Source organism: Macrobrachium rosenbergii, chromosome 11 (assembly GCF_040412425.1).
Source record: "Macrobrachium rosenbergii isolate ZJJX-2024 chromosome 11, ASM4041242v1, whole genome shotgun sequence".
NCBI classification, from domain to species: Eukaryota; Metazoa; Arthropoda; class Malacostraca; order Decapoda; family Palaemonidae; genus Macrobrachium; species Macrobrachium rosenbergii.
Window position 1 is genome coordinate 35,542,827 of NC_089751.1, and position 7,790 is coordinate 35,550,616.

A 7,790-nucleotide genomic window follows, 5' to 3' on the forward strand; every position below is an offset into this window, starting at 1 on the left:
GCTTTCACTGTCATACTCGTCCTGAAGGTCGACGGTGAAAGATGATTCTCCGGCCCCGCAATCCGTGCCGAACGTGTTCTACAATATTGACAGAGAAAGGATTCTGTGAAAGACCCGCCTGCATTGGAGATCAAGTCCACTGAGTGCCCTGTTTCGGTAGAAACCCCTTTCAAAAGGAAAAAGCCGATGGCGGCCGGTCGCAACAGCCGAGTGGGGGCTACCACCCTTGTTAGGAAGATCGTCTTCACCGTAAGTAATTACCTCTCTCTCTCTCTCTCTCTCTCTCTCTCTCTCTCTCTCTCTCTCTCTCTCTCTCTGGCAGTAATTTACATTACACAGGATGGCAATATATAATCCATGGCAGAAATTAACATGACAAGGGATGGTTCTCTATGTCCATATGTACGCACAGTGGTAACTGTATGCTTCGAAATGTAGGCCTAGGATGTTCATGATGTAGGCCTAGTCTGAAGTGCACGATATAGCCCAAGGCAAATGTATGATGGTTGTAATTTAACTTTTAAATGTTTAGATTTTTGTCTGAAGCCTTCAAATTATGAGTTGGGCAAGGATGGAATGAACCAATATAAAAATAAGAAAAAAGCAAGCCGGTTAAAGGACGGCGAAGATTTAGTTTAGTTGCACAAAAAATCTAGTTCAGCTGGGTGATGAAATTTTGATGCATGTCATCTCTCTGGGACAGGCACAAAGCGTTATTGAAATAGTTTGCAAACCATTCAGACCACTGGGAAATTGTTTACCTTTGCATGCGATAGGTTGTATTGGAACAAATTCTTTCAGAAGACCTTTTACCACATTTTGGCGAAGTAACTATATATATATATATATATATATATATATATATATATATATATATATATATATATATATATATATATATATATATATATATATATATATATATATATATATATATATATATATATATATATATATATATATATATATATATGTATATATATATATGTATGTATGTAGTGCATGTATTTTTATTGAAACTTATTTTTTACCTAGCTAGGATTTTGCATTGAGGTCGCCAACGTTGAACTTTTTGCCCATGTTCCCAAGTTAGTGAAGGGTCTGTGTGCCAACCACGAATGGTGTTCCTTATCGGTCACCTTTTCAAGGTATGAATCATACATACCCAGTGTGATCTAATGCTGCAGATTGGAAACACCGTTATTTTTTTTAACCATAGAAAAGGTGACCCTTCCAGTGCCTAGGTGGGGTTTTGGGATGGGGCTGTTAACGGTTCTTACTCCAATATGGTCAAGGAATTGTGTGCCAGGAACGCCTGGCATTCCTTGTCGGTTACCTATAGAGGTTCGGATTTTACCTACTGTTTTATAACTGCAGATCAGCAGATTAATGGTACCTATAATTTGTACACACATTTATATATATATATATATATATATATATATATATATATATATATATATATAATATATATAATATAAACAGAATTCATTTGGCTTTAACACCATTCCCCTTTCCCGGAATAAGATATACTCTGTCAGACGGAAGGTAAACGTATTCATTTGTTTTACGTTACTCTTCTGTATTAGATCCGTGTCTGATCACACTAATATCCAACGGAAGGTATACCGATAATCGAATTTCCTCACAATAATATTGTATATAGTCATTTAATATAATTTATTTTGCTTGAGATTTGGGCAATGGGAGCATTCTCACCTAAATTTGCGTCTCGAGCCACTACTCCGTAATTAGCTGTCGCCGGCAGTACTGCACCATTATCCGGTCAAAGTCAGTCACAGAGTAATAAGTATAATTGAAAAGTATCGGTTTTTTCTGTTTCTCAGTTTCGTAAACTATAGTGCTGATTGTCAAATACTTGAACATCAATGTGACGTTAAGAATTTGGGAAAATGTAAAAATACTACTGGCATTCCGAACATAGTTCCAAAAGGGTTTAGTCACATAGTAGAGCAACCCGTCATTAGCAATATGAACTATACTTAACATATATAACTAACTGTCACAGCGAAAAACACTAACCTTCACCACCCACCATCCCCCCAAAAAAAATATATACTTTATCTTAAATGATGGTAATGCACACATACCAAACAGCAGTACGTTAATAATGATGGTGCACTTGACGACGGTGACAATAACGATAAGAATGGAATCCAACACACAGAACGTCTAAACTTGAATAACAGTAGTAATACCTATGTACATTAAGCATCAATAATTACTGGTTTAAAAGTAGGTTACAGTAATGATAATAATTGTACCGATAGTAGAAAGCAATAATTCTAAACTAAATGATAGTAGCTATACACACATCAGTAGTAGTGATGAAATAAGTGATAATAAAGGAATCAACACGCAGCATGGCGAAACTTAAATGACAATAAATAATGAAAGTATACATGGCAGCATCATAGTGACAATACTCTTAACTGTGAAGCTTTTAAACCTTTTGAATATGTCATTGCTCTTTACGTAAATAGATAAATTACCCGATCCTCCAAAAGAGTGAGATTATCATCTGTATACCCTTGCAGCTTAGGGCAAACCACGGTCTAGAGTCTAGACCGTGGGGTAAACTAAAGTTGTGATGAAGTTCATGCCCATCCGTTTCAGTGCATGTCCTGCAGTCACTTTGCTACCTTCCTTTTGAACCCCATAACCTACCATGGGTATCTGTATCATAATCATAATTTGGCGTTCACTTGCTCTTCAGATCTGATCATCCCATTATCACGATATGTATTTAAAGTGCGCATAGTACCTCTGGTATAGAACTAAATTGTCCTACATAACGTTGATCTATCTACCACTGCATGGAAGTTTCCAACATCTGAAATTGATTCTTATTTCGATCTGCGTTGTTGGTTAGCCAAGATTGTAATCAGTGGTGTCTTTTAGAGTAGGTTCTTCTGCCAGCATATCTACCATTTCATTGTCAGGTATCTACAGTATGTGTGAAAGGGTGCCCGGGTAAACTTGATCTTAAGGGCTCAAGATAACCGTTTTTCCTTCTTTTAATTTTGACTAATTGACTAATTTTTCATACACAGTTCTTGCTATGTTTTTATAAGGAATGTAGGGCAGACATACCAACGATTACTAAGGCTTTATTACATCTCCCACTGATTTGTGTTAAGGTCTTCAGTTCAACCCGGGTGGATTATCATGCGCCCCCACCCCGTCTGAGTCAGAGCTTCCATATTCATTCAAGTTACTCCAGTACACCCTGTGTCCTTACAGGGACACCAGCCCCCTTTACCCTTACAGCAGCACCAGCACACCTTGTATTTGTATTTATTGATCAAATTATCAATCGCAGTACAGCTTGAAAAAGAATGTATTACTCTTCGGAACAAGTGAGAATTTAACAACAAAGTAACTAATCATTTAGCACATAGACTAAGGGTTCCAATGAATTCATGTTGAATTATGTACTAAAGTACAGTATAAATAATCATACTGCAGCAGCATCATATCTTAACAGTCCAGTTTGCTTACCCAAGGTTGAAGTCCTGAGGGTAAGTGCAAAACTGCTGCTATTTTGATCCACTCATTAACTTTTGTGCCAGCACCTGTTTCAGCCAATACCTTACGGCTATCATCAAGCAGCTATTCAATATATTGCACTTCATTACTTTATATAGTTCCGTCAAAACATTAAAGACTAAAACTAGAAGAAGTGAAAATTTAACAGACTTCACTGGAGACAGATCGGGGAGGTTCTCCATGAAGCTTCACAAGACCAGCCCTGTCCCCTGCTTTGGTGAGTCATGAAAGTTGGCAGTGAATTCCCCTTCTGCTGTATGGGGTACACTTTCAGAGGACACTTGAACTTTCAACACAGGCTGCTGCAATGTTGTGCTCACATTCAATATAAGCTAAGTTGGTCACACAGTGTTCACCAAGAGAACGACTATGGGTAGCTAGTGATTTCTGATGCAGTGACGATCACGAACTGTAAGTCTCATGTTGAAGCTTTAGATGCTTCAGAGGAAGTTTTCGACAGGCTTAGGAAGAAGTTCTTACGTTTGATTGACAAACAGTTGTTTCTAAGGTCTCAAATCTGTAATGGTGAAGAAACTGGTTTGTCTTTATTTCTATCCCTACTAACTCCTTGGCTGACAAGCCGAAGAAGTTATCTGGTTGAAAACAGGCAAGCAATATTATGACTGTTAAGTGCTGTCAAATGCCTAAGGTGCTCACAGATTGAAGCCTACTGTAACTGGTCATGAAAAGCAGCCAGAGTATTTTTATTGGACCATGAATAGCCTACCTGTGATTCGGAAGCTTTCTGTAAAGGCTTGGTTCTCAACCAGTATTGTTCAAGGTAGGTTTCATAAACATTTCGGCAAGGAAGTCATCCTTTATCAGAGGGAGAAGTTTGGTATTCATCGAAGGCTCTCCTGCTTCTCAGCATTGCTCCTGTGACAAAGTTCTTGATTGACACGTGCTTGCAAAAGTGTCTCATTTTTTGGTTTTATGTATTTAATATACATGAATAATTCTTATATCTTTGAATTCATTAGAATTTTTTTTCTAGTTTATGTTTACATTTACATAGGCACTAGAGCTAGCAAAGCATGGGCTAGCCTAGTTACTGTCACAGTACTGTTTTCCCCCTAGGATGTACTGTGTATATATATATATATATATATATATATATATATATATATATATATATATATATGTGTGTGTGTGTGTGTGTGTGTATATATATATATATATATATATATATATATATATATATATATATATATAAAGAATGCATTAATAATGCCCATGTATTTGGGTCTGTACAACTTGTCTTCTTAAATCAGTGTATGATGTCATATGCTACCAAGGGTTAAGGTAGGATTTTTGGGTAGTCTAGAGGTAGCATAGCCTAAGTTACACTAGTCATTATTCCATTTTCCTTACTTTCTTTCCTTATATCTTCAGCTGAAAACCTTTGGACAGGGTTAACGGACTATAACCCTGTGAGGGCTCCAAAGGGAAATCAGCCTACAGATAGAGACAAGGTGATAAATAAATGAATACGGGGATTAGAAAATAAGACCGACACCATGAATTCAGGAGACATCAGCAGATCAGAAGATTTCACAACTGCGTTCTCACCTATGCCTAGGCCTCCACCTAATCTAACTTAGGGCACTGCAAATGAGTATTAATAACTTAGGGCACCAGGTCCTTACCCTAGCACATGGTATTAGTTTGAAAACATTCCACAAACTTACCTTAATCTGAAACTATCATTGGGATTGACGTCTGCAGACTAGTCAGGATCTACCCTAGATGTTGATGGCCTCTGGATGTCAGACTGTTGAGGGTTAACCTGTGGTTGACGAACCTTACAAGTGATGGGAAGGTTTCCACAACGTGGTCAACTCTCCCAGTAACCATCTTTAATGAGTGTCAAGATGAGAGGTCAGTACCTCATCATGGCCAAAGCACTGCTCCAACCCAGAAACCATTATCCACCATTATTATCCGTCGCCATTATTCCTTTGTTCTTCTGCAGGAGGACGACAATGTGGTTAAAATTAACACGATTCTGCTGGACGAACTGAAGTTAGAGAATATGGTGAAAAACTGCGTAGAAGATATAAAAATCTCAACACTTTCCTTCGTCTGGTAGAGAGGTTAGTGTATATTCAGATGCCATTCAGTCTTTCTTGCCACAGCAGCATCTCGTCTACAGAGTTCTTCAAGCTTGTCCAAGGCAGTGACCTCAGTGTAGGGTCCCTCAGAACTTCCTCTTCGTGAACGCTCCCTGTCGACCTGTTAGTGAACACGTCTATGATGATGGTCTAGTTTCCTCTATTAACATCCCAAGGGAAACCTTGAAGACTCATTATATCATCTGGACCTAATTGGTCCCCTTCAAATGCCCAAGGAGTGCGATGTGCCACCAGACTGGTGGCATCGCAATTAGACCCCTCTCTGAGTGCAGTGCACTTTGTGAACTTGTTCTTAGGCCTCATCGACTCCAGGAAGATATCTTGGGGTAAAGTACACATGCGCTTGTTCTAAACACGACTAGTCCTAAACCTTTTAATATCATTATTATATAGAGAAGAATGTAATAGGACGGTAAAAGTTGATCGACCTTTAAATCAAGATTAAACGTAAGGATTGCCAAATAAGGGTGAGACGACATTCGTAAGCATTACTAGCACGTTTTCGTCCGTTAGGCGCATTTGAACTTCGAGTGTTATATCATGGTATTATGACGATCTGCTTGCTTGCATCTGGCCTTTTACAGTATGCAAGAACAAAGGAACAGGATTAATAGATCCTGCAGGGAAATTAGTGTAACAGTGGCAGGTTACGTACTTTTTCTTGTAGCTTTTTATATATTTTTATTCGCTTGAGATTCACCTCAAAGAACATGGGTAATGGTTGAAAGAATAGATGTATCATTAAAAATAATATCAAGGTCTAGACCTTGAATCGTATTGTGGCGGCATAATCGTCTTTGTGTAGTACGCTAAAGAGAGGACTTGGAAGGATTACAGTCTTTTATATTAAATATGGTCATAACTTACGTAATAAACAATTGGGAGAATAGCAAGTGTCCGTTCCATCCGAAGCCGTAGTGCGGCTCAAGCTGTTTAGTTTCACGAAACCGTCATATGCGAGTAGTATATGAAACATTGCGAAAAAAAAAATATAGGGCTGGATTACGCCATCTAAAGTTCGTGTGTGGTTACCACAATCTGTGGCTTCATGGAATCTTAAGTTTGTTAATCTCTTTCCCTGTGCTTATGAATGACCTATGCTTTTATGAAATTACATATGGACAGAATTACTGGTCAGTTTCCAAATTCGCTCCTGAATAGAGAGAAGCTAAGGTTATATATCCTCTCTCAGATCGGTTATTGAGTTTCATAGAGGCCTGGTGTACGTAGAAGGACGAGTTTCGTTCCATTAATTTGTTAATGTTTTTATTAAGTAAATCACTGGTGACAAATTACAAACACACACCCTCGAATTATACGTTATTGTCAAGAGCATGTGAATTATATTTGGACAATGTTGAAAGTTATTCTAGTTTTAATTCTTTCAGTTATGTGAAAGAATCAGCCACCCATAAAAAAAAGGTAACATGAGAATTATGTGTGAAAAAGTTGCTACAGAAGAAAAATATTTTCATTGCTATAAAAGATGTGTTTAACTTACCAATTGGAAACTAGTGTGGGTACAGTATATAAGCAGTGAAGGTTTCTGGTTATCCAGAGCAAGTTTCAAATTGAATCTGATCCATAGCAACATTGTTAAGGTTGGAGGTTTCCTACCGTAATTTTCTAAAATATGTTGCTTACAGCTCACCTGATCTCACGCTCACCAGCTAATATCAACATCGAAGTTGTGCTCCCAGAAAGATCATTGTCATCTTTGTTTGTGTAAAATTCGTGTACAATTATAAAGAGTCGGTAAAATTGGCATTTCCATTTTCGTAAATGAGTCTCTCGTAATTATCACCTGTAACTTGAGGTGTTTTTCAGCATGCTGCTGTTAAACTTACGGAAGTCAGTGAATAACGAAATGAAACAAGACCCAATCCAGCAGGCCTCTTTAAAGCACCCCTTCTCTCCCGGTAAAATGTTTGCAAAGTGAACCGAGCCACGTCAGATATTCGTTAGTAAACACAGCAGTTTGACTTCCGAGGTTTTTTTCAGTTCCCAGATTTCGAGTGTTTGTTAAGAGTTCAGGATATTGAGACTTCAAGAGAGGTTTCTTTTTTTTTTTTCTTTTTGCTCCTATTG

The 7,790-nt window shown here is 37.9% G+C and overlaps 1 long non-coding RNA gene across 1 annotated transcript in view; it reads left to right on the plus strand.

Moving 5' to 3' along the window:
- LOC136843326 (uncharacterized) overlaps positions 1-7,790 on the plus strand; it is a 16,242-nt gene continuing 8,452 nt past the window's right edge. The window contains exon 1 of the long non-coding RNA XR_010854526.1: positions 1-249. This is a non-coding gene — a long non-coding RNA (uncharacterized lncRNA). The remainder of the gene's footprint in view (positions 250-7,790) is intronic.